This window comes from Ambystoma mexicanum, chromosome 9, assembly GCF_040938575.1.
Source record: "Ambystoma mexicanum isolate Mex_15411 chromosome 9, UKY_AmexF1_1, whole genome shotgun sequence".
Classification (NCBI taxonomy): domain Eukaryota; kingdom Metazoa; phylum Chordata; class Amphibia; order Caudata; family Ambystomatidae; genus Ambystoma; species Ambystoma mexicanum.
Genome location: NC_090931.1, coordinates 423,335,720 through 423,360,562, shown reverse-complemented (window position 1 = coordinate 423,360,562; position 24,843 = coordinate 423,335,720).

The following is a 24,843-nucleotide window of genomic DNA, read 5'->3' as shown; positions in this document are numbered from 1 at the left end:
CCGTTTGTTGAGCTCCCTGAGGTCAGCGCAGAGTCTCCACTGGCCGTTTGGCTTCAATATTCCCAGCACCGGATTATTGAAGGTGCTGTGGACTGGACGGATTATTCCCCGGGACTCAAGGTTCTTAATTATTTCAGTAAGGGACTCCATTGATGCGAGAGGCAAACGATATTGCTTCACAAACACAGGAGTCATGCCAGGGTCCGTGGGGATTGTTGTTGTGTGGATGTCAGTGCGACCACAGTCATATGAGTCTACCGCAAAGAGATCTTGGAAATCCAAGAAAACTTGTTTCAACTTTTGCTTTTGTTCCAGAGTCACACAGGCATCAGCTAGGTTGACTCTCTCTTCCACCATCTGCCTGAAGCCTGGAAAGACTTCTGGTTTGGCTATTTCCGCGGCCTCCTCCAGCTGGGTGGAGAAGTCCCTGGTCAGAGTGCTGATTTGGACCGGAGGCTTCAGGTGGGAAAGGCAGCCCTCATGTACCTGGAAAATCACCTCATCCCTCCTGAATTCACAAGTCACATCTTCCTTACCATAAGGGCAGGAAGTGTACACCAGGAAGTTCCCCCCATGCCGGGTAAAAATCCTGTCTGGTGTTGTATTGTCCTCACTGTCACTGTCAAAACAGTCCTTGGGGATTGGTCCTAACAGTTCATTTACTAAGTCGATGGAAAAATGTCGGTCATCGACCGCCATTCCAATAATGGTGCCTGCGGCTAGAGTAATACTCTTTAAGTCGCTGTTATCCACCTCTATTGGAATGGTGTCATGTTCTATGTTGACTAATGGTGTTGGGTTTACCCCCAACCCTTGCTGTTGGAGAGAAGCGTTTAGATGTATGTAAGCATCAGGGTTTTGCAGATATTGTCCTCTTTTAACTTTCACTTCCAGGGAGAATTGTCGGGTCCTTTCTGGGATGGTGACTTCCTCTTTAACCTGAATTTCAACTGCATAAGGTAGCAATTGAGCTGACCTAATTGCTTTTTCTGGATCATCAAAGCCCATGGGATTATCCGCTAATCGGGACCAAGCTTTGAAGTTTATTAGGTCCAAACTAATGGCAAAGCGATTGAGAATGTCACTGCCTAAGTAAAAGGCGGCAGTGACGTCTCGCACGACCCAACAATTATGGACTATGCTCTTGTTGCCAATGGAGATTTTGAGCATACACCTGCTTGGCAGGAGATGTTTGGAATTAGGTGCTTCCAGGTCCATTTCCCATTTGTCTATCAGTTTGAAGGGGGGAATGGCTGGATCTTTTGGGAGTTGGCGAAACATGGCTTCGCTGACGAAGCTCTTACCGTTGTTCACACACACTCGAGCGAGAACAGAGTCCTTCCCATCATTTAACTGAACAGGGATGAACAACTGCTCTCCAATTTGCTGAATATCAGCCAGGCTTTGAGCTGATTTCACATCTTTCTGGACTATAGGAGTGGGAGTTTCAGATTGTGGATTGGTATAGAATTTCAAAGTGTTTCCTTCCAGCGTGGAATACCACTTTAGACTGGAAGGAAGGTTGATTTTCAGAAATAGAGAGGACCCCCCATCACCAGTCTGTTGTCCTACTGCTATTACTGTCACGTCTGGAATTTGGTTATTCTGGAAGTGAAATTCTACTTGGTCAGATTTTTGTTCAACCATGTGGCAGGTGCCGTTTAAACTAACATGGTTGACACTCTGTTTTAATTTTATGGGTCGGCTAGTCTGGGTCCAGAGGACCTTGTTTACGCAATCAATTAGGGGTGACAACCTTCTCAGGAGGTCATTCCCTAGTAAACAAGGGGTGCCCTCTGGGGTCACAACTATAACCGGGTGTTTCAGCTTGTGTCACCCAATTTTAATGTCCAAATCTGCAGTCCCCTCAACGGGAATTTCCTTCCCGTCAAAGTTCTGTAGTTGTCCCGGAAGAGAGGTGAGAGGAATTTGGTAATTCTCTCCCCTTCCTGCATTCAGTTCGTCAAAGGCCCTTCTGGACAGAAGGGTAGCTTGAGATCCAGTGTCCACCAGTGCCGAGATTGTACCCTGCCCCTGTACTTGTACCGGGGCATAATATCTTCCCTCCTTCTCCTCAAGGGGGCACAGATAATGTACATTTTTGGACAACTGGTGGGCTAATTTTCTGGTTTTGGACATCGCGAGAAAAGAATTTTGGGCAGAATTCTGTGGAGAGCCTTGGGAATCTGAAAGAAAAAGTTGGCAACTGGAGATCAGAGCCATTGTGGGTTCCCCTGGTTCCGGTTCTGGGCCGCCCCCCCCTTTTTGGAGGCAGTCCCCAGGATGGGTTTGAACCAGGGGATTTTCTTGCTGTTGGTTCTGGGATGAGATGGTGGGCTGCGGTAGCTCAGTCTCCACATCTCCCCAGTCTGGATTTGCATTCCTAGGGACCCATTTTTCTTTGGGAGGAGTTCCCCCCTCTCTGAAGGAGAAGATCCTTTTCCCAGGATCCTCTGAGGATCCCTCTCCCTCAAATTGGAAGATCTGTACCTCCTCCTCAAACTGAGTCTGTTTGGGTCTTTTGTTTCTCCTACCCCCTCTCTGCTCCTTAGGAGGCAGACTTTCAGGGGCAAGAGATTTTGTTTCCGGTTCCTGGGTTTCCAGGGGCTGTGTACAAGTGAGGAAGGAAGCTTCCTCCAAGGCTTTACACCCCCCTTCCCCTTGTGCCTCCTCCCTGGGAACCGGTGAGTTATCGGGGTGCTGCCCCCGTCATTGTTCTGGAGCACCAGGTCCAGAGTTGGGTGCGTTCTGCGCCGGCACGCCCATCTGAAGGTTCTGCTGAGCCCTCAGTATGTGACCCAGATCCCGCGCCATGTTTTGAACCTGGCGCTCTAACTGGGAAACCCGCTCAGGCTGATACGGGGCCCTGTTTTCTCCCCTGGGATGATCCCGGGAAGGGTAGCTGTCCCTCCTCTGGTAATACCCCGGGTTGGGAAGATTTGGATACCCCTCCACCCTTGGCCTCCCCTCTCCCGGATTCAGTGGTCTGGGCTCAGGGAATTGGGGAAAGAAGGATGGATGGTTTTGGGGCTGAAAGTCGGGTGGATATCTGGGGAAAAAGTTCTGCCCAGGGTTTGGTAAATTTCTGCCCTCCTGTGGGAAGTTTGGAGGGAAGTTCCCTGGGTTAGGTGCTTGTCTGGATCCCCCCCCTTGGGCTGGAGGAGTCCACACATAACCCAGGATGGGTCGATTTCCCTTGTAACGGGGACTTACATAATCAGGAGAGCGAGGGACCCCATTTGTGGGGCTGCCTCCTTGGCTCCCTGTCTGTGACTGACCCGAGGACCTCCTGGGCCTAGCATTATTAGGTGCAGGCAGGTTTTTAGGCCCCCCCATCTCCAAATCCAAAACAGGGGTGACCTTTACCTCTGCCACCTTGGCAGCAGCAGGGGTGCTGTTGGCTTTGGGGTTTTTCTGGGCATTACTTTTACTATCTATCGGTTTCTGCACCTCATAGATCCGGGTAGCCTGTTCAATGACCCAGTCTAAAGATCTTTTCTCGTGAAAATCCCTCACGAGCTGGGTCATGATATATTTGGGCAAGGCATGGAAAAACGTATTTATAAATTCCCTGCTATCCGTGCGCACCCTTCTTGTGGTCTGTGCAAAAGCCCGCTTTAACTCCTGCACAAATTCTTGTGGGGCCTGATCCTCCCCACATTGCAAATTGTAGGCTGCCTTGCGAGCCTCTTGAGGATTTCTGTGAACAGAAAAATGTTTCAAGATGGCCGCCTTATAGGTGGACCATCTTAAATGATTTTGGTCCTCCAGCCCCGCAAAGAAACTGGAGTATTCCGGGGAGAAGGTCCACTTTACATATTGAATACAGCTTTGGCTGTCCTTCAAATGGAAAGTCTCCATCATTTGTTCAAACAACTCTAAGTGCTCCCAAACAGAATACTTAGCGTTCTTATGGTAAGGCGTGATGACGCTCCTGATCGCCTTAATCTGCTTTAAAGGGTCCTTAAGCAAGGCCCTTTTTGTCTTATTGGCCTTTTTGGTTCGGGTAACCCTTGTCCATTCTTCCTCGGACTCAGAGGCACTGCTCCCAGAGGTTCCCGTCTGTTCTTCCAGGTTTTCCCGGATTCTGCGAGCCTGGGAATGGCTGGCAGAATGTGAGGACCTGGTCTCCTGTGTCCTGCGCAGTTCAGAGGAGTCTTCAGATTCCTCCTTGCTGCCAGGATTTGATGGGTACCCCCTCCATTGACCTAACTGGGCAGAGGTTTTCAGGATGCCCTTAATGGGCCTACTCTCCTGGGGTTCCCCATTGAACTGTACTGTACTTGGGTGCCCATACCCGGATGCCCACCCCTCCATTCCTGAGTGGTACTGGCCTATGAGCCCCATACTCTTAGCTGGATAGTACTCTGCCATCCCTGTGGCCCTGTGCTCATGTGCGCCAGGGGACATGGGGGTGGTAGAGTCCAGGGACTGGGGGAGATGAAGGCCCCTGGGGTTAGGGCTCCTGCGGTTATGGTCAGGAGTCTCTCTTTCCCAGCGGACCTCATCTCTATCCGCCCCTGCTCCCTGTTGCAATGCAAGAGCCTGCATTTGTGCTTTCAGTTCCTCTGTTAAGGCCTTACTCGACTCTATCAGTTTCTCCTGCATCGCTACCTGTTGCTGGAGCCTCTCATTGTGCTGGCAGAGAGCCTCATTTTCCCTCTGTACTTCCTGGTTGGTCCTGGAGAACTGGGCCAGTCTTTGCTGCAGGAGGGTTACCTCCTGAGCTGTGTCCCTATTGGCCTGCTCCTTTCTTGCTAGAGCATCCTCCACCCTCCTGGTGTGCTCTAGCAAGTTCTGGTGTTCTTTTTGGAGGTCACCCAGTCCCTGGTGGGTCAGGTGATTTTCTTCCATTTTTCTTTTTAAATGGCAGACTTCCTGGCCTAAGGTATCCCTTTCCTGACTGAGAGCCTGCATCTGTGCTGCCAGGTCGTCCCTTTGCCGTTGAAGGGCACCAGCTTTTTGCCGCTCCTCATCAAACTCTGCCTGGGTATCCAGGTCTTTCAGAATTAGTTTGTTGCTCTCTGCCTTCTCTCTATCTAGGTGGCTTTGCAGAGTGACTACCTGCTCAGCACATGCCCTATTGAAGTCTAGCTGTTGCTCCAGCTTTTTCTGGCTTTGCAGTAGGGAGTCCAAACCTTCTTGGTGTTCCTTCTGCAAGGCCAGAAATCTGGTATCCTGTTCTGACTTTTCCTTTTGCAGCACATCCATATCCTCCTTTATTTTAGTGATGTACAGTCTGCTGTCATTTTCTGACTCCTGGCTCCTCTGCAGCCTCTGCTCAGAAGAGACCAGGTCAGATTGGACCTTCCCTAACACCATCTGTTGCCTATTTGCCAGATTTTGGCTTTCAGCACATCTATCCTGCATGTCTCCCATATATAGGTACAGGTATGCTGCTATCTTGGCAATCTTATTGTGTTCCTCTTTGGCTTTAGGAGCCATATATAGTTCGCTCAGGGCCACATGTAATGGACCCTGATCTCTATATATATCTGACCCTGTTTCAGTGACCTGTTGTGTGATTGCCTGCAACCACGTATCCTGGCCCTGTTCGGTCCATTCACCTCTCACAAATAGCTTATGCAAGAGGTGCTCTCTGGCCATTTTCATGTCTACTAAGGTCGTCATTCTAGAGATTGGTCTCTGTCCTGACTTACAGAAGTTTGTATTTTATTTTTGCAGAACAGAACTTTTCTTGGAGTGTCCCTTTTGAGGAATGCTTCACAGCGTAATGCAGCGTGGTGATCCGACCGGATGTATGTATCCCGCCAGTTAGCACACTGTATTAAGCTGCACAAGTGGTAAATCTAACCCAACGTCTCGGCTCGAGCCCCCAATTTGTAAGAGGATTCAATTCAACACTACAGCTAAGTCAATGCCTAGTCTGGGATACTGAATGGAAACCCTTATTGATATATCTTTATGTCCAGTTCATGCGTTCTGGATGACTACCCCTATATAACACCCCTCTCTTGGAATCCCCCTGACCCCACTGAGCCAAGAAGTAGTTCTGTTTTGCAAGTTTAAAAGGTTTATTTGATAATTTAAAATATATATATATCACACTTTATAATAAATTAATAATTGAATAGCACACTTAATCTGATATGATAAAGATCAACAATGGAGAATCTGGCACTAGCACACTTCTTATAATCACTAATGAGTTGGCATGAAATGGATAAGGTAGCACACTGGTAAATAGGAACAAAAGTAGAAGGTGGTACAGAATGCTTTATGTAAGCTCAGGTGGATGCAATATTCAATGAATGCAGTACAGAAAATACTCAATATGATTTCAACCAAACAATGTAATCACTTTTCTCTGGCAATCCCCTCCCCCCCTTGATGCAAGGCAAGGAAATGGAAGAAAACACACAGTTCTCAGAAATGCAATCAAATGTGATTCAGTTCACCCCGGCAACTTGATTTTTACAGAAGTTGAAAACACAGGCCCAAATGCTTTTAAATGTGCTGGCAATGTAGAAAAAATATGCTAAAATGCTTTTAATTCCCTCTAGGAGGTTCAGGGTGAGTGAAATCAAGTTAATATTAGTCCAGGCTCACACTAGCAATGATTCCGGAATGATTGGCAGGTTGAACAAATTTCTGGCAAATGGAAGGCAAGCAGCAGCAGCTTTTTACACGTGAAGAAATTTGCAAATCGCGGCAAAATTCGCGAATGCGTGTTCCGCGATTGCGGTAAAACTATAAGGGGTAGGAATGTGGTTCTTGGTGCGATTAAAAGCTAAGATTCTAAGCTTTCAGATGAAAGTTACTGCAAGTCTCTAGCACAAACGGTTGCAGAGATATGAGCGATTTTGTGAAGGTCGTTTTTCAGATTTGAAATTTTAAAGTTCAAAAAGACAAGTGCAGCTTGCGACTAGAAAAGGACAAGTGACAGCTTTACAAATGACAGGTGACAGTTAGGAGGCAGTTCTACTTAGATTAAATAGATTGAATTATATTATTTTAACTAAGAGATTGGTTCTGCACAGTTTTCTAGGTACTCACACTATATTCTTGAGTGAAATGGGCCTCGCCACGGATCTGGTCAGGGTTTTAGACTGGACTCTGGTCTGGTCTGGTCTGGCCTCTGCACTTCACAGTGATCTGGGTCAGCTCTCTCTGCTGGTCTGGGTCTCTCTGGGTACAGCACTGCTTTCTCTCTGGTCTGGTCTCTTAGTTCTGGATAGATTGAAGTCTCTAGTTTGGCTCTCTGGAGGTTTGATGGAGGTAAAGTATGGATTTTTCCAGCAGAGCGTCCCGCTGCAGATGGAATTTGAAGGTCCCTATCTGTCCTGACTCTCTGCTTTTATGTGTTTTTGAGAGTGGGTGTGTGTGTTGCATCACTAGACTTGCCCCTCTCACTTGTCATTGGTCCAGCTTTCATTCCCCCCCTTGATTGGGGAATGAACTGTGAGTCAGAGTGATGTCATTTTATGGCTTGCAGAAAGTCCACTCCTCCTGTCAACTTACACACAAATCTAGATTTGAAACAAATACATATTTGCAGAGGTACATATTGTTTTAAAATCATATGCACCCATCATGCATTACAGGAGGTATCCCCTGTTCAAACTCTGCTCTTCCTGGGAGCTTGCATTCAGAAATGGCACATATTTCACTTTTTAACTGATTTTGCAATTTCTGACATTGACCCAACTTTACATACATGTGCGCAGGGAGTGCGGACATTAACTGATGAAGTTTCAGATTTTTAACATGCATACATTTAGAGTTATCCCCACTTTTCCGCTGACACCCCCCTGAACATACCACCGGTTCTAAAAACCTCTTAAACTGTGGGCAGAAAAATCACAAGAATTATGGTATCATTTATACATTTTCACATGTCCGCACCATGAGTTATTAATCTTTTTCTAAACAATATTCTGGCTACAAAGGGGTGTGGTTTTCTCTCAGCACAAGGTAGAAATACTGGTTAATCCAGTTCTGCCAAGCCAGCTTGCTCTCACAGGCAGTGCCCCTCCCAGCTCCTGCCAAGAGGAAGCTACATTTTACGACTGCGTAATAAAACCTTTGCCTGAGTGAAGAGGGCTTTGTTCACTCTCCTGCAGAGCACAGGTAATTCAATTATCAGATAGATGGCATATCCTTAGTGTGAGCAGCAAAAGGGCAGCTAGGCCTGGGAACACAGCTGTGACTCAAGTTTCACTCCCGATGGGGGTAGTTGCCAGGCAGAATTCAGTTCCTTAAGCCAGGTTTCAGATAAAATGTCACTTTTTGTTCCCCAGTTCCTGCATTCAAATAAAACTAAACATTTTCACATATGCAGCTAGAAGGCTGATTCTAAGTTTAAAACTATGACATCTAAACAATTGCAACCTATGTGACACTCAAAAGTAGGTCACTCATTTAATCTAAACATTTTCGATTTTAGTGTCTTTAAATCCAGTGCAACTTAAACTGCTGACTCCATAGCTCAGCCAGTTTTGTTATAAGCATTGTTCTGGGCTCTTCATTTCCCAGATTTTGTAGGCACACAAAACTCCATTCTACCAAATGTCTGCTGGTGTTCAGTGAATATTTTTCACATATTGCAATGTTTGAAATAGGCACTTTGGCTTGCCTTCAGAGAAACACAGGGTGGTTTTAAACTGCCGGCTTTTGGATAGTGGTGAGTACTGGTACTGCACCCATTTTTGGGATTTAAGAAAATGAATTCCCCACAATTCTAGGTTGCATTTGGCAATCAGCATTGCCATTCCCAATGGTTTCAGACTACTGTGCGGGTAGTCCAATGGTGGTTTTAGGCAGTGTCCTTCTGTGCCCATAACATCGGCAAAAATGAATGGCAGCCTATTCTTCATGCATTTCCCTGTGCATTTTCTGGGAAGCTCTGGCCATCATGAGGTTTTCCATGTCAGTACTGCACAGTTTTGAGGTACGGCTCGGATGCATGGGTAAATACATCCCACAAAATTACCAGCTGCTCTCACTCCTAGATGTTTCAGGGAAGCTATTTTCATCATTCATTTTGGCGGAAATGCAGAGGTAGACCAAGGACCACAACATATTACACACTACATCGACAGGCTTTCGACCGGGATCGAGCACCAAGCATAGTGCGTGAGAAGGAAATTTAGGGCACTCCTGGAATTCACTGAAAAATACAACCTTACGGTAACAATGAACAAGACTAAAATAATTCTCGTAGCTGGGGGGGGAGAGATGAAGTGGGCACACTGGAATATGTGAGCAGCAACCCATACTTGGGGATAGAACCATCAGCCAGAGGTACTTATGATACGATCATAGAAGGGAACAGGCGAAAAGCGAGACAATTGACACATGTCATTAATAGATATGCCAGAGAATCAGGAGGATACACACCGGAGGGTATATTGAAGCTTTTTAAGCAGTGCTTCGTACCGGCAATCCTGTATGGACTCGAAGCATTAGCAATGGTGGACCTGGCCTAGCTAGGGGTACAGGAGGGGCTTTTCTTGAGGAAAATACTAAGCCTTCCTCCGGCGCGCTCTGTCGCTTTTCTGAGATTGGAATTAGGCCTGGGTTCCTTGAAGGCCCAGGAACAAACCTGCAGAGGTCTGCTTTACTTAAAATCTAGGAGTAACCGAAAGTGTTCCTTGTTGGACATACTGGGGAAAAGTTACAAAGTGGGTCACTGGGTACCTAAAAACAAATGTTACCGGATGCTAAGTGAGGAGTGTTTTCAACAAATTGATTGGTTTCTGGACTTCCAAAAGAGCTCCCAGTACGGGAAACAGAAGGGCATTTTTGTAAAGAAGATGGAAACGTGGGACTGGGCCAGTAACTATGTTGCACTCGAAAAATTACGAAACTATAAGCTGGTGTCGGGAGTCATGCAGAAGTTCCTAAAAAAACCTAGTTTTACGCTATAAAAAAACAGACTGCTGGTACGCAGTATCAGGATGCGACACAGGATAAATCAGCTCCCCCTGCTTCCCATGCAGGGGGTTTACACCCAAATACCAATCGACCAACAAATTTGTCGTACACGTAAAGATCCAGATAAGCCAGAGAATGCGAGACACATTTTGACCGAATGCGTCAAAATGAGCACAAGGCATATGTGCTCATTATGATATGGAGTCAGTATAGATTGCATTATAATGTCTCTGGTGAGAGATAAAAGTCCAACTCAGTATATAACTGAGGAATGTGTGAATGGGAATTTAATTTAGTTTAATCTTAGTAACTACTGTATATAGCGCAGTGTCAGAGCTCATGAAAATGCGTTGTATTGTATTATTAAAACTAGCACAGAAACGCACGTGTCTGATGACATCATTTTAAAATTGTTTGAAGAAAAGTAGCATTTTGTATTATATTTATTTTTGATTTATAGAATAATGTGACTGAAGCGGTACTAACTATTTTATAATTGACTTCATTTTTATGAGTAAATTGTTTAATGAAATGTTTTCTAAAAGTTCATTATTTTAGCTAAAAGCAAATAAATTATTATTATTACTGTCTATTCACTCCAAGAAGAGGGCCCCCATCCAAGCATCTACCTCTGGAGCAACTAACAATACGGCTGAACTTTTTACATTCTGCTAGGAATCCAACCACAGTCTCCACCTCTCTTCCTCCCTCCCATGCCCTCTGCACCGCACTGGCCTCCAATTTCTCATCTATAACTCAGGACATCCTGTCCTCACTTTCCTGCACCCCCACCACCCTCCCCCACACTCTCTTCCCTCCTGCCCATAGCACCCAATGAGGTCTCTAAATGTTTCCGCCCTATGAAGGTCTCATCCAAACAGGTGCTCCCCTGCTCCTCTAGAACTATTAAGGACAACATCTCCTCTCTCGTCCAGGCTCTGACCGATTTCTGAAACCACTCCTTCACCACTGCTTCTTCCCGCTATCCCTCAAGAACTACCTTGTGCACCCTCTCCTAAAAAGCCGTCTGCTGACCCTTTCTGCCCGGCTAACTATTTCCCCATTTCCACCACCCACTTCCTGGTTAAACTTCTGGAGCAGTCAGTCCTACCCCCACTGATCCTTCATACTGAACTTGCTGGTTGCCTCCACAATCATCAATCTGGATTCTGGGCATCCAGAGGTACAGAAACTGCTTTCCTGAGCATCCGTGAAGACTTGCTCACAAACCTTCACTCTAACTCTCCTGATGTTCTCATTCTCCTAGATCACTCCTCTCCCTTTGACACGATCAACCATTCCATCCACATAAAACATCTCTGTGAAAACCTTGGCATCACGGATTTGGCACTGGGCTGGGTGAATTATTTCCTCACTAACCGGCCCTCTCAGTTGCAGCTGGCCCCTTAGTCCTCCACCACTTCTCTCTCTACCTGCAGCGTCCGCCAGGTCTCTATCCTTTCACCATGGCTCTTCATTTTCTATCTTGCCCTTCTTGCTAATCTGATCTCCTCCTTCTCGCCTCATTTCCAGTGTTATGCTGATGACACAAAGCTCTCCTTCAAACTTCCCTCTACTACCTCCTCTTCCTCTTCCCTGATTGTCTGACCGCTATCCAGGCATTGTGTGTGACTAACGACCTCTGTCTTAATACCAGTAAAAGGGAGATCCTTCTTATTTTACTTTTTTCTTATACACCTGCACCCTGTTGTCCTCCTACCCTCTGGCTGCCCTCCTGGGCATTCTTTCTTCACCTTCCCTTGAGGCCAAACACTTTAGGGTGATCTTCGACTCCTCCCTCTACTTCACCCCTCACATCTTGGACCTTGCCAAGAAGGCCCACTTCTTGCTTCACCTCCTTAGAGGCAATATCCCTTTCCCCACCTTTACCGAGAAGCTCAATGTTTCCAGTGCTCTGGTCCTTTCTAGGCTGGACTGCTGCAACAGCCTTTTCCTCAATCTGACCCTTTCCTCCCTCCGCCCCATTCAGAAAATCCAGAATAGGGCTGCAAGCCCTATGCCTGGTCTCAAGCCCATGGGCTGCATCTGTCCAGCCCTAAAATCTCTCCAATGGCTCCCGGTGGCTGCAAAGATCAAATTCAAAACGCTCTGCATCCCCCACAAGGCTGTCTGGAGTCTGGGACCATGCTATGTTCAACTTTCTCTCTCTAAATACCTCCCTGCCAGAGCCCTCTGCTCTTCTAACTCCAATTCTCTGCTTGCCAAACACTTCTCCAAGCAGAGAGTTGGGGGAAGGTCTCTATCTTCAGCTGGTGGCTCTCTCTGGATCAGCCTCTCTGCCCCACTCAGACTTGAGCCAGACCTTCTTAAATTCTGGAAACATCTCAAAACTCTGTGTTTCTCTACTTCTTTCCCTCTCTCCCTCCCCTGCTAATCAACATACTGCCACAGAGACGGGTAACCAGGACCTTCATGAACCTCACTGATACCTGGCCCCTGCCCAGTCGACACCAGCACCCTCCCCCCCACACTACAATGTGGTCCCCCTCCTGGGCGGCTGTGCCCCCCACCCATGGGATTCCCCACCTTGCATTGAACCAGTGGTCCCTCCCCTTGCTTCTTCAGCACTTCATCTTCCAGGCCCTGACCAGAATTTACCCATTCCATCCCCCCTTTACCTCCCGACACGTTTTCTTCACAGCACATGCACGTCAGAATGCCACACGGCCTAGTAAGACCACAATTGTATACTTTCTTTCTTTATTATGTTTTTTCCTCCCCTGTTCCCTTCCCCATTTTGCCTTTTGGCACATTGAAACACTATTTTGTTGTACAGGCGCCTAACAAATGTTGAATAAATACATTTAATAAATGATGAATACATTATTTTTTAATTTTGAAACATCTGTCTAGCGTGATACTGTGATATTGTGTTCTTCTGAGAAGCATGTGGCATCCTGTTATTGCAACTACCTACACACACCTGACCTGCCAGTTTTGTGTGAGTGTAATGCTCACTCTACCACACAACATCTTAGAAAAGCCAAACGGGCTAATGGAGAATGCTACGTGCATGTCTCCAGAGCACAGTCAGTCGTCACCCAAAATATTGTGCAGCCTTTCCCGACATGTTCAAGTGCAATGAATACCTCATGACATTCTCATCAGGATTACCCAACTATCATGTATGTCACATGTGGTCTTTTAGTGATGGCATAGTGCCTCTGCAAAGGGTGACATGGATGTTGCGCATGACTGAATGGCCCATTTAAATGTCTGATGCATATGTAGCTGGCCAATTGTGTCTGCATGCAGTTTTGATTTGATGCATACATGTTTAGCTGGATAGGTCTCTGAGTATTGTTTTCTGACTTTGTGTGGGTGATGATGCAGAGGCAGGATGAGGAGGAGGAGCAACAACCAACCATCAGCACAGCCCAGGGTGCTGTGTCTGGTAGAAATCACCACCTGTTGCAGGCCGTCAACAGCAGGTCTGCAGACTCCTCTTCGGAGGATGCTGCCGAATCTGATGTTGAGGGCATACTGAGAGACATGGTGCAAGGATAATTACAGAGCACTACATCCAACCAGCGTATTGTATGTGTATCCACATTCAATCGGTTTAGTAACAAAGTCAGGGATGTCATAAATAAATCATGGTAAATTGTACAAACCAAATTCCCTTAATGGGGAAAACCTCTGCATGCATTCAAACGTGGAATAAACATTAAGGACAATTTGATGCATGCCTTATGTAGAGGACCAGTCCCTCCAACAAGCTTAACAGCTGTATGGGGCATGAATCCTGTGACGGGACACTTCCCGTGCGGCAACTGTGTATCTTGTGAATACACAAAAAAATACACTGAAGGTACATTTGAAAATCTTATGTGGAAACTCAAAAATTTCACAAATTGGGCCGCGAGGAATGCTGCCGCGGAATGAATGGTGCCAGTAAGGGACCGGCACCGTTCATTCCGGGCCGCAACATTACAAATTCTGCAGCGGGCCCCACTCTAGATGCCTGGCCAGACCAGACGTCCTTAGTGGGACCTGCTAGCAGACCAGGATGCTAACAACGGGCCTGTCATTAACAGGCCCGTTGTTTGCATCCTCCCCATGCCCATTGAGCCCTATCGGGGCTCAAATGGGAATGGGGATGCACCGGGTCCAGGTCCCGAGAGTGGGAATTACCGGGCCCGCAAAAGTCGGCATGATCCGGTAATTCCCTATTTCTGGGACCCAGACCCGGTACCCGGTTTGGGAGTAGCCATGCCGCTAAGAAAGGCATGGCTACCTCCAAACTGGTAATGAGGCCCCCATTGTCATTATAGAAACTGCACATACATGATTACATGTCCATGCAATAAAATATACATTGGCATGACAAGCTGCAATTCCACGATCATGATCAGAGAACACGGCTCCTGAATTTGTTCTAAAACGTTGTATCCTCCTTTGGTTTCCCATTACATGGACTGTGGCCATTATAATAAAGACATCACATGGATTATATTACAGATAGTCGAGAAGAATGTGTCACGACACATGACCTCCTATGTCACCTCGAACAAAAATGAATTTGGAAAACTAAGAGTCACATATCTGGCCTTTATGAGAACATCAATTGGGCACTATTGTAACTTGCAAATTCACCACAATGTAGTATGGCTTTGCCATTCTGTTATTACTGTATGGTATAGATTTAAGTGGTTAAACCATGGCAGCACTGAATGCCATCTAGCACACACACATTTATATTCAGAGATAGATATTGTGAATGTTAGACCAGTTTCTAATTCACTGCATTCATGCTTTGGTTAGTCCATTGCATCATTGTTTGTTTTTACGTGTGTATTTGTTGATTCATTTCATTGTTGTGCTTTCATTATTTCTGTTTATATTCAGGTTTCATTTTGATGTACATAATTCCATGCTCACTGTGCTCAGAGACAAAGCTTTACCTCACTGATGAGGCCCAACAAGGCTGAAACACGTGTATGGGGTTGCTTTTGGTACTCTTGTTCAGAGAGGAATTGCCATAGCATTTCGGTGCTGGACTGCCCATGTGGGCGGGACAAAGACTGATATGCAAATGCATATTTCACATCTGTAAAAAGTACAGTGAGCAAAAAGCGTGTGCTGCAAACTCTCATCTCAGAACAGGTTATCATGCCATGTTCTTTCTGGAGAGGAACGCCTGCTACCTTTATTGAAATAATTCCATGATGGGCTGTGCAGATGGGTTCCTCTAGTCAGAACCACTTGTGTTCATTACCTATTTCACATACATTACGATATTATGAGCAATTCAGTGTAATTCACGGGGTGAGATTAATCCGTCTCTACACTCTCTCTCTTTTATGGACATAATACAGATATTCTTGATTGTGATCACAGTTTCCATAGTTAGTTTACCATTGCCTCTCGCTATATGCATGAGCCGATGCTACGGGGGTATTTTGTATGTCCAATGCAACACTGCATTGCCACTTCAAAATGGCAGCCGGTGAGCCTCCACATATTTAACACCCACAATACAGTGTGGGTGGCTTCCACTTTGGTTTCCAGACTGTGGTCTCTGCACTGGCTGTGAACCACGGGTGCCCATGTTACAAACCGCACACCATTCATTTTCAGATATAGTGAGTAGATGTTTCTTGCTTTATTATTTCCTTGTCTATATATATTCCTTCATAAAACACAAAATACATAGTTGTTTTTGTGTTCTTGTTGCTGCTATGAATGATACGGATTGCACACTTTTGATGTTCAAATAATTGTAAGTATCTGTTCACCACTGGCAGATCATTTCTTTTTGTTTTCTTTTTGTTTTTTTGTTAACAAACATATATACCTTTTTTCGAGACACAAACACATTTTTGTGTGTTCTCGATGTATTTAACATTGCAGCTGCCATATTGTTGATGGTTCTATTTTGTCTGAGGTACCCATGAGCATCTTGTTCCAGTGTGCATGTCAGTATATTTACCCATGGCTGTGACTAATATATTCCTGCAACGCTTCCTTGAAACATTTCCTCAATCCTTTTTTAGCATCTTTTAATATGTTGATAAACCTGGTTTGTGTATATTTATTCTTGGTCCATTCCATTCATTTTATACATTTGTGGCATGTTTGAGGGTTTTGACTTCAATTTTATGATGGGCACATTGATAACATTGAGACACATGTAATAAGCTGACTTATAATATGATGAATATAGTATACTGAAAATCCATATGTTGTTTATACAGGTATAATAATTACCTACCCTGATGAAGGCGATAGTGGATGTTGCCGAAACTAGTTGGTGCTTATTGTTGCTACACTTCATATAAGCCTAAATGTTGACAAGCCTGGTTGCTAATTATTTTATTGTCTATAAAAGCCTGAATGTTGACAGGCCTTTTACGTGCATTGTACCTGGTGGTGGTACAGAATCCCACATATTGTTGAAGAAACATGTATTTGAGATTAAGCTATTTAGCTCAAATTATGAAATGTGAATGCATTTTAATTATGTTTGTATAATAATAAATTAGCCAGCTTCCACACACACTGAATGCGTTCAGCATCCTGTTTCTGAACAATTATATATGATAAATGCTGACCTTTGTTTAGGCATGTTCTTTATATTTTATGTTTTTAAATGTTTACATAATTTTTCTCCCTACAGAATCACTTTGTTTAGGTGTTCATAATAATCCCTGATATTGGGTTCAAGTTGGGTATCTCCCATTTCGATTAAGAAGGACTAGCACTCAGAAGTCCCATGCTATGGATCTCCTTGTGTTTCTTGAGGCTGCTGAGTCTGAGGAGGAGAGAATGGAGACTGTGCCCCTACCAGTGGAGAGCCCTCAATCAAGTTTGGCTACTGTGTCTGCAACATTGTCCTTTCCCATCCTGAAGGTAGCAGTGGGCGGTGATGGGAATGGAATGTATGTAGACCGCCAGACCATGACAGTGCACTCACTGAGACAGGGACGGGCTGTCTCACCCTGGCTTGTTAGGCCACCCATATATGGGAGACGTGTGCCTGCTGGCCACTTGGTGGAGGAGTTGCTGCATGCAAGTGCCCAACAGGGCGAAGTCCTGCAGGAGATGAGCAGGCACATTCATTGTCTGGCTGAGAATGTCATATCTTCTTTTTGCAATACACTTTATTTAGGCATCAGTAGGTACACAACATCAAAACAGTATCAATGCTAAATACAGCACTTCCTGTACATTATTGGTCTCTTCCACATTCTGTATCTCTAAAGTAGGTTGGCCCTCAGAAATGGTACATCGCTGAGGCAGCAACTCCAATAACCTAGAGGGTAGAGCATATCAAATCAAGCATTACCAGCATCAATGACATTTACATTATATGTAAAATATGTTGTCTTGGGAGATTGCTCAGGATAGCTCAGCGGCAATGTGCTCGCCTTGGAAACAAGATGACACGGAGCACCACAGGTTCTATCCCCGGGTCCGCACTTAGAAACCTCTGGTATTAAGCGTGTTACAAATAACCTATAATATCAAATATACATAGTTCCAGGTAGCTCTCTCATATGTTCTTATGGCTATAGGTCAGTGGGACTAACTCACTTAGCCATGCCTTGTGTGTAGGGGCTAAGTGTGATTCCAAAACCGCAAGGATACATTTGGAAACAACAACAAGGGAGTATGCCTGTCATTTCTGCCAGTGTGTCTGCGACCGTAGAGCAGTACTCCAACACGGGTGGACACAACCAAAACATATGCAGGAAGTCTGCTTGTGCCATATGACACTTAGGGCATGTATCAGTCGCAAAAGACGAGAATATGGCAACCTTTGCTGGTGTATAATGCAGCCGGTTGAGGACTTTAAACTGAAGCACGCACTATCTAGTATTTAGAGAAACTTCTTTGGTGCAGAGACAATATTGTGCCCATGTTGCGTCAGATAGGGCCTGACCCATGTCAGTTTCCCATTGGATGCGGATCCAGGAGTTAGTCCCCTGGGACTGTTGTGTTGTGCCATATAATGTCGACACCAGTCTATGACAAACTCTATCCTGTGTGATGAGTTCTATTAGTGTGTGCACCTTGGGGTCGCTTAGGGAATGATGGCCATGTACACCTGAAGGCTGCACTCTTATGGATGTATTGCAGCAGTGTAAATGTACAATTACCCAAGGCAGCAGTAAATTCAGGGATAGTAACAAACCTCCCCTCCAGGAACATATCCCCCATTGTGAGCTTGCTTGCAGTTTCCTATCTGACCTGTCTGACCTGCATGCACCTACCTTGATTACGAAGGATATCGGGAAAGACCCATAGGGGCGCTCTTCTACTTTATGGGGTCTCCAATCCCAGCCATTTAAACAGTCTAGACCAAGCACCAGCTGTCGTTTGGACAGGGTTGATTGTGTAATGATCATAATACTTATCATCAAATAGTAGAGTGCGCTGAATCTTTTTATCTCTACGTGCCGGTGGACAGGACACATTGCAATCCAGTGAGCTGCATATCAGGCTTGGGCAACCAAATAGTACAGCTCAAATTCAGGGGCCAACAGTCCTTCCTCGTCATAATGTTTAACCACGTCTGCCCAGGCCCACCTAGCGACTCCAGAACTGCAAACACATTTTGAGTCAATTGAGCAGATCGTGTTGAAGAACACCCTGCCCGACAGGCTGGTTATGTTCGTAAAGTAATAAAGCAGTTTAGGTAGAACCATAATCTTCTATAGCGACAAACAGCCATACAGAGAAAGTGGTAATCTACACCAAAGGTCCAGTTCTGTGAGAAGGGATGGGAGATAAGCAGCTAGCTTTGTTATCATATGGATACCTGAATACCCTAATCCCCAGGATATGGGCACCCTAATCCCCAAGTACATAATACTTCCTGGAGCCCATTAGATCCCTAATGTATCACCTTGCACATTTGTGTACACCGTTATGGGGAACAGTTCTGATTTGGCCCAGTTTATACGATACCTGGAATACTGCGAAAAGTCCTGTATTTTTTCAGTTTTGAAGCAGAGGTTTAATCTTGGATCATGAACGTAGAGCAAGACATCGGCTCTCATTACGATTTGGGCGGTAACCATGCCGCTATTGGCGGCATGGCTGCTGCCGAAATCGCGTTGGGGTCCGGGTCCTCGGAATGAGGTCTTACCGGGCCTTCCGAGTTCGGAAAGCACGGTAATTCCTCCCTCCAAGGACCCGGACACGGTCCTTCCCCATTCCCATTGCAGCCCCCAACGGGCCATTACGAGATGGCCCGTTGTTTTCTCCCTCTTCCCCTCGCGGGACCCGGTAAGCACGCCTGGTTTTCCCAGGCGTGCTTACCTTGTCCTGCAAGGGGAACTCGTAATGCGGCGGTACGGAGTGAACGGCACCGGCACCTTTTACGGCGCCGTTCACTCGGTACCGCCAGGGTCGTAATTAGGCCCATCATCTGCATATAAGGATATGATATGTGTTGGACCCTTAATATGCAGCCCAAGATGCCCATGCCTGGTGCAGATAAGCTACGCTAGGGGCTCAAAACACAGGGCAAAGAGAGGGCATAGCTCAGGGCAAGGCGTTTGTCTTGGAAGCAAGACAATGTAGTGCAACACAGGTTTGAATCCCAATGCTGCACTTGCTGGTATTAAGCATGTTATAAAAGAACAATTATATAAAAGAACAATTATATGGGGGGTCAGCTGACAAACTTCTCTCATACCCCTACACAACCATTTCATGGAGGACAACAAACCATTTACTTCCACTCTGGCTAACGGAAAATAATATAACAACCATACACAAAAAATAAAGAAATGCCCAAGTCCGTATGACTCCAGTACCGAGAATAAATAGTCACAGGAAACCGAGTGGAAAGCCTTCTCAGCTTCAAGAGTTGCGGCAACATCAAATTGTGATATTATACTGAATAGCTGTCTCAAATTCAGTGCCATCGACCTGCTGCGGATGAAGACTGCCTGGTCTAGATGGATCACGTGTGTTATCACTGGCAACAGACTACTCGCCAGAAGCCTGGCAAAAACCTTGATATTCATATTGGTGAGAGATAATGGCCTGTGAGCGCCCATACACTCCGGTGGCTTAGTCGATTTGACCGTTATGATTGCTTCGTGCAGGGTAGGAGGCAGTATGCCGCGCTCCATGGATTCATTCCATACTTGCAGGAGAAGCGGTGTAATAGCTTGTACTCCTCATAAAATTCTGCCACTAGACCGTCCGATCCAGGTGCCAGAAAGTCCTTGATTGTTACCGCAGTCTCTTCTACCGGGAATGCAGCATTCAGTGCCACTTCCTTTTTCACAGAGAGTGTCGATCCGTTTATTTGGGCCAGGTATACCCTCATATCTGTAGCAGAAGATCTATCGTGGTTTGAATACAAAGCCTCATAGTATCTAGCGAAGGCATCAGATATGAAAGTGCTGTCTGTATGGAGCCTGCCCGCATGCGTTTGGATTCCCATTATTGCCATGCCATTGGTACAAGACCTTATGGCCCGGCTAATGCTCTACCTGGTCTATCCGCCTCACTGTATTTTCGAGCCAATACGGGTTTGATAATGTCACGTGTCTCCCTCTCAGTTGTTATACGGAATTCTAGTAGTTCAGTTTTGATTTTTCCTTGAAGGTTTTCATCTCAATGTAATGTATGTCATACTGGTTTTCAAGGTTGCAGACCTTCATTTCCTTGCCATTCAGTTCAGCCCTTATCACCACCGCAGATGTGGACAGCGCCAATCCTCTAACAAACACCTTAAATGTTTTCCATAGGGTATAATGCGAGGAGACTGATCCCATGTTAGTTTCTATGAAGGTTGTGATATTATCACACAATGGCCCTCATTACGACCCTGGCGGAGGACCATGGTGCAATTTGCACCATGGTCCATGGCGCAGAGCTGCCAACTCCGCCATGGGGGTTGGCGGACTTACCGCCCCATTCCGACCTTGGCGGGGCGGTAAGTCCCCAATCCCCATTTACCCTTCCCCATTCCCATTTTTGCTCCATAGGGTATAATGGGAGTGGGGAAGGCGTTAATTACTCCACCGTAAATTACGGTGGCGTAATTAACAACAGGTCCCGTAGCGCCATGGATTTTTCCGCCCGGAAAAACCAGGCGAAAAAACCACCATGGCGCTACGGGAACTCGTAGTAAGGCGGAAAGGTACGCCATGCATTACGCTGGCGTATAACCCTTTCCGCCAGGGTCGTAATGAGGGCCAATGTCTGCACAGATGCATTATCCTGTAGTGCTGATGTGTCTAGATGCCATAGGGGATGAGGAGGGCGGTGCAAGCCTATACGAAGTGTCAGTACTATCAGTGAATGATCTGCGTAAGTTTGGGGCAACATGTGGCAGTCATCTATCAAACTAATCATAAAAGAGGAAACCAACATGTCCAACATGTCGATGTCAAGACATCATGTCATGCACCGAAGTGTAGTATGCTTAATCTATAATATTGGGATGTAGGATTCTCTAAGTGTCTGCCAGTTTGAACTGTTGCTTTCAGTGTTAGTTGGCGGTCTATTTGTATTGGTGCAGTAATCAGTGTCCATATTGAGGATAGTTTTGAAGTCGCCACCCCACATAATCGAAGGTTCTGCCGAAGCATCAAGTATCACAGCCAAATGTGTATAGAAGGAGGGGTCATCTAAGTTTGGGCCATATGCGTGGGCTAGAAGCACACCAAAGCCAGCTAATTTCCCTTGCAGTAAAACATACCTACCCCCAGGGTCCACGATGGATTGAACCAACTGGAAAGGAAGGGTATGATGGATAAGAGTTGTAAATAAAATCTTTATTTCGAAGTATCAAAGATTCATAAAAGGAAACATATGCAGACAATGCAATATACAACATCAGATTATACAGCTAATGATGAGTATAACAAAGAAATATAGTAAAATGGATCCCATAAAATGTATGACACTATATACTCAATCGTTGCAGCAATTTCTCCGCACTCAGCTGCAGCACAGCTTCTAAAAACATGTGCACAACTGCTGCAGCCGCTCCTGAACAAAGGGAGAGTATGAATCCAGATGCTTCTTTTATCATACAACATTTGTATTTCGTTAATAATAGAATTAAAAATGTTGACCAGGAATTATGAGAGAAATGGGCAAAAGAACACTAGATGGGCCAGGTCAACAGATAAAATAGCATTACAGAAACATTCAATGTTCAATTCCAGACCCGTACAGTTTCCATTCTGATGGGTGACACATGACATTATACGACTTGTCCTCTGATGGAACAAGACACTCCTTACTGGTTTGCAGCAAAACCAGTGCATATAATTAGCATTTAATCCACTGCAGCCATAAACACATTACTTAAGTTTTTTATTTTTTTTTATTTAAGGTGACCTCACCTAAGAAAATTCATGAATTTTTGCAGTACCCATGTGGTGTCGGATCTGATAACACTCGTCGGGGAGTCAGGAATCTATGGCATTTTGATGCTTTTGAATACCTTTTCCAAAGATAACAGATCTTGTATGATCTCGTGGGTTAGGTGATATTCAGTTTGAGACCATATTTGTTTCCAAAATATCAGAGGTTTAGAGCTAATAATATCATTTATATGCTCTAGTCATAGCTCTTGGTGTAAAAGATAAATTGGGGTGCTCTTTATGGCCCCCATTATGTTCTGCATAAAGCTATTTTGTTTGCCCTGAATCCGTTGTGAAGGGACAATCCCCACATCGCTACACTGTAGGTGCACAATGCTACAGGCTTAGCCCGATAGATGGTGAGCATTGGATTAATAGTTAGCCCACCCATCTCGGCTCCAAGCCTACATAGAGCACCACTTGCCTGTGTGAATTTCAGTGTTGCTGCAGAGATGTGGGCAGACCAATTTCCCCTGCTACTGAATGTCACACCTAAAAGTAGAATTTAGTCACCCACTCAGGTTTAAATCCAGATACATAAATATGTGGGAGATTCTTTGCCTGCCTGCTGACACTCATAACTTGAGATTTCTTTGTGCTCACCAGAAAGTCCCTGCAGTTCATGTATAATTAGCTCCTCTAGTGCAAGCAGAGTGCAGACTAATAGAACTGCGGCATCGGCATACGATAATACAGTGATATGTCTCCCTGCAACCTTTGGTGTATCCTTTGTGACTTTATTTAATTCAGTGGCTAAATTGTGGACATAAAGGATAAAAAATAAAGAAGCCAGGACACGCACTTGCCTGACCCCACATAACATGTCAAAAGGGGGAGATGTATTTTCCCCATTATCCAGCCTCACTGTTGCTTCAGAGAAATAAATGTGCTGAGGACAGGTGCCAGTAGGCCCTTTGTATGCAACATTTTCCACAGTTTTTCTCGATTGAGCTGGTCAAATGCTTGGCTGAGGTCCATGAACCCCAGATAGACTGGACAAGCTCATCCTTTGTTGTACTTATCCAGGATCAGACTAATGGATAAGTGTAAACACCCCACATGCCTGCAATTAATATAGGTACCCACTTGGGTGCAAATGCATAATGTACATTAGCTGTCGCATGCGTTTCTTGCAACATCAGTATTTGGGGTGAGTGCGGCTCGATTTAGGTTAACAGTTTCCTAGCTTTTGCTGGATTATTGATGCCCCTCACCTTCCAGCTGAGGAGCGTCATCGGAGCGTGCAGGAGCACAAATGACATTTTAGAGGGGTGTCAACATTGTGTCCCCCACCCATGCACAGAGCACTACAGTATTTACTATTTAGATAAGTTTACAGTCAACTTGATGCAACATATAACATTTGTAAAACCCAAACCCCCCACCCACACCATCAATCCCAATTTGACGGTGACACCCTGGTAAACCATAGACAGATGAACTTGAAAACCAAGGGGGCATAATGAGCATCGCTCCAACCTACCCATGCAGTGAGCTGGCAGCCCGACTTCTTGAAAACATATGAAGCACATACAAATAGCTCAACATAATTTTGGAACATTTACAGTCGTGTTACGTGTAGAGGGATGAAGTTGTGATACCCCGACCCGGTCGGCCATCCTATGCCCAACACAACTAAGATGCGTCCATGGGCATTGCCCCCTCCACCCCCACTGCTCTCAGTGTTCAAGACATACGCTTGGACCTGCCGCTGGGCCCACATCCAACACAGCACCACATTGGCTGGCAATACTGCCACACAAGACAGTGAATGACAGAACATCACCACAACCTCCGATCCCTCCACCACTGAGCACAGTAGAAGAAGTTGCCCCGGCAGCACCATTCAACTACGCCCCGCTGACAGGGCCTGTTACTCCACATGTTGTTTCCTCAATGAGTCACTCGTCCTGGGGTACCTAGGAGGTATTGTGGACTCGATGAAGGATCTGGCATCTTCAGATGACATGAAGAAATGTGCATGACCCCCAAACTGGATGCAGAGCTTTGATGCATGGCATATGGCACCTGTTGATCTTTTAGAAGCTGTTTAGCTGCATCGAACGATCTACGTGCTGTCTGGACGGCCGGCAAAATGTCAGGGTAGATTAACGTCTGGCTGGATTCAAAGCGTCGCTCGCCACTCTCCGTGGCCATTTTAAGGGTCAATTCCCTGTCTCTGTCGCTGTGCAAGTATGGTGTGATGTGGAGCCCCAGGCTTAGGAGGATGTTGTAGGGCCCTATGGGCTATCTCAACCAGGAACTAGGAGGAGAACAATGGTTTATTCAGGCTCACATGCAGAAGGCAATCGACAAACAGCTAAAACGGACCCACTGCAGAACCCTTAGGAACTCCAACAATGCGTATATTATTGCACCTGCACCAAGATTCAAGGTCTTTACACTTTGCACTTGGAGATGCCAGCTCCTTCTTGAGGGTCATTATTTTTTTTTATTTTTTTTTTATTCGTATATAATTGCATTCACAATTTTTACAAAAAGGTAATGTTGCTCAACTAACAAGAGCCACACGAAGAGCGACAGAGGAAAACAGAAAAGTGCAGCAGTCCCACAGTTGAAAACC